Source organism: Lissotriton helveticus, chromosome 8, assembly GCF_964261635.1.
Source record: "Lissotriton helveticus chromosome 8, aLisHel1.1, whole genome shotgun sequence".
Classification (NCBI taxonomy): domain Eukaryota; kingdom Metazoa; phylum Chordata; class Amphibia; order Caudata; family Salamandridae; genus Lissotriton; species Lissotriton helveticus.
This window is the reverse complement of record NC_136069.1, coordinates 829549436-829552843: the sequence shown is the minus strand read 5'-3', so window position 1 is coordinate 829552843 and position 3408 is coordinate 829549436. Positions and strand designations below refer to the sequence as shown.

The 3408-nt window shown below is 38.8% G+C and overlaps 1 non-coding gene across 1 annotated transcript; it reads right to left on the bottom strand.

Annotated features, from left to right (window-relative positions):
• Window positions 1-406: 406 nt before the first annotated feature.
• Window positions 407-479, bottom strand: TRNAV-CAC (transfer RNA valine (anticodon CAC)). The gene has a single exon. It is a non-coding gene; the product is annotated as a tRNA-Val (tRNA).
• Between the last annotated feature and the right edge of the window lie 2929 nt (window positions 480-3408).

The following is a 3408-nucleotide window of genomic DNA, read 5'->3' as shown; positions in this document are numbered from 1 at the left end:
CCATACTGTCGAAAGCATTCATACACCACCAAATGGAAATAAACAATTCTGACATTAAACGTAAAGGTGACGATGAATTTGTATCATCACCTTGAGAAGGATCATCTAGGAATTGAGCCCAGGCCTCAGCACTTAAAAACCAGAAACACTCCACTAAGATAAGAGGCCTGTTGGTGCCAACAATTCTCAAAGTTAATGCTTGTTCTGGTTGAGCATTGAACCGATTGCAGGGCTCTTTTGAAAGTGAGGTCTGTGAATCAACATATACATCCAAATGCCAATTATGTTATTGTTTTTAAGAGAATTCACTTTCTTGGAATGAGACTGCATGAACCCATCGTCAGGGCCTGGACAATTTCATGCAAAACGGCAACTCTCAACATTGCAGCCAAGACAATATAACCAGTGTTTGTACCCGGTTTCTAACCGGGGACCTTTCGCGTGTGAGGCGAACGTGATAACCACTACACTACAGAAACAGATACCTACAGTTGATTCTTCTGTGATGAAACTGCTCAAAACAGGCTATTCCAAGGGCATCTGGTTTTAGATTTCTTTCATGCAACCTGCCGGACAGCCCTATCTGAACGCTTGTATATGCCTTGCAAGTTCAGCATTTTAGCAAAATGCTTAAAGAGAAATGTTTTATATTTGCTCAGGCAGGGCAAGGTTAAAAGCATGAGACTCTAGCATATATTCATCCACTACTGCAAAGAGAAAATTGATATTGGCTTTGAAATGCATACTTCAAAACTACTTTAAAAGAGCACCAATGAAAGGGCTCGTCCGGGATTTGAACTCGGGACCTCTCGCACCCAAAGCGAGAATCATACCCCTAGACCAATGAGCCGTCAAAAGGCCCTCACCTCTGAAAAGGTAATACCAGCTCTAAGCCCGCAATGAAGATCATGCTGGGGTCTTTTTCATGCTTGGTCTGTGAATACACATGAAATTCAGTGTCAACTTACCCTTTCTCAAACGATAGCACTATCATTTGTAAGTGTCCCCTTTTATTTTGTCTCAGCATTGGACACGTCTTACAGGAAGTCAGCAGTTATTTATATATTTATGCATTGGCTAGAGCCTAAAGAGAAAGAATAAAAAGCTGTTCATAACAACATAAGAAACACATTTTGCCTTTTCTCTCAAATACTTATTCCCTTTGTGCAAATCCGAATGCCAAGGTGAATAGCTGGGCCACAGATTCTGGCTAATTATCTATCTCTTGAATGCAAGAAGCAATAAAAACTGCCTAATGCAGGACTAAAGCATTCCTTGCATAGCCTCTAACATCATAACATAACTGAGCTGCTGGTAGCAAGCTAAGCAATACCTTCCCAAAATGATAAGTACATGTGCTTATCCGCTCAATCAGGCTCGATCAGGCGAGATATAGAAAAGGTGGAAAGGGTCCAAATGGCTGTCCCTTCCTTTTTAGGGTGGGTCCTGCTGATTATCATAGGATTCCTTGTAAGAGTGGCTATGGTCAGAGGATAAACGTTCAACCCTTCTTAGTGTTCTCTCCAGAAGCAGGCATTTTCTGTGCCTTTAATTTCAGGCTTTTCCCAGCAGTCTCTGTTCTGCCTATGTAAATTATCAAAAGCAGTGCTTATTCCTCACTTGCTCTAATGTCCTTCCTGTCCACAAAGCTTTGCCTAAGTATGCTTTTTTTCTTTTTCAGGGAAATTCTAAATGGTTTCTCTGTCCAGTCTGTGGCAGTAGAATGCTATTATGATGCCATGTTTTGTTGAATCACCAAGGTACAACTACAGAGGAATATATGAGTCTGAAGGACATGGAACTCTTAGCTAACACATCACAATATGTGATGCTTGCCAACCAAGCACTACATTCTGGTGCGCTGATGAGCAGAACATTCTGCTCTTAAAGGAAAGAAAAGACCGCTTGATTGAAAATAAAGTCTCTGTTTATATTAATGCTCTCTCTCTCCCTATATCTATCTATCTATCTATCTATCTATCTATCTATCTATCTATCTATCTATCTATCTATCTATCTATCTATCTATCTATCTATCTATCTATCTATCTATCTATCTATCTATCTATCTATCTATCTATCTATCTATCTATCTATCTATCTATCTATCTATCTATCTATCTATCTATCTATCTATCTATCTATCTATCTATCTATCTATCTATCTATCTATCTATCTATCTATCTATCTATCTATCTATCTATCTATCTTTCTATCTTTCTATCTATCTATCTATCTATCTATCTATCTATCTATCTATCTATCTATCTGTCTATCTGTCTATCAGTCTGTCTGTCTGTCTGTCTGTCTGTCTGTCTGTCTGTCCGTCCGACCGTCCATCCATCCATCCATCCATCCATCCATCCATCTATCTATTTATCTATCTATCTATCTATCTATCTTTATATATAGATACATGCATACACATACACATAGATATGCCATGCATTTCTTTGGATTTGTTTCAACATCTTGCCATTTATTTGAGAATCTCTACTTTTCAAGTGACTGCAAATGAAGTCATCTCTGGCACTTTTTGGCTGATGCAAGGTAACCAAAACACAAGACAACTTTTAATAAAAATCATTGGTTTCTTTGTTAACGTGCACTGTCAAACATGGGACTTTCACACGTCAGGTAAATATGATAACCAATACGCAACAGAAACAGATGCAGATTGCTTATCAATGTCGTGATAGAACAGTTATGATTTGAGTAGAAGAAGCGCCCCTGAATTGATACTTATTATATTCAGCCTGTAAGATAGTCAAAAATGCATGCTAGGAGAGGAGATGCAAATATAAATGTATTAGAAAAATACATAAAGAGGAGTGATATGCTTTTATTCATGCAAGGCTAGAAAAAATCCCCATACTGTCGAAAGCATTCATACACCACCAAATGGAAATAAACAATTCTGACATTAAACTTAAAGGTGACGATGAATTTGTATCATCACCTTGAGAAGGATCATCTAGGAATTGAGCCCAGGCCTCAGCACTTAAAAACCAGAAACACTCCACTAAGATAAGAGGCCTGTTGGTGCCAACAATTCTCAAAGTTAATGCTTGTTCTGGTTGAGCATTGAACCGAATGCAGGGCTCTTTTGAAAGTGAGGTCTGTGAATCAACATATACATCCAAATGCCAATTATGTTATTGTTTTTAAGAGAATTCACTTTCTTGGAACGAGACTGCATGAACCCATCGTCAGGGCTTGGACAATTTCATGCAAAACGGCAACTCTCAACATTGCAACCAAGACAGTATAACCAGTGTTTCTGCCCGGTGACCTTTCGCGTGTGAGGCGAACGTGATAACCACTACACTACAGAAACAGATACCTACAGTTGATTCTTCTGTGATGAAACTGCTCAAAACAGGCTATTCCAAGGGCATCTGGTTTTA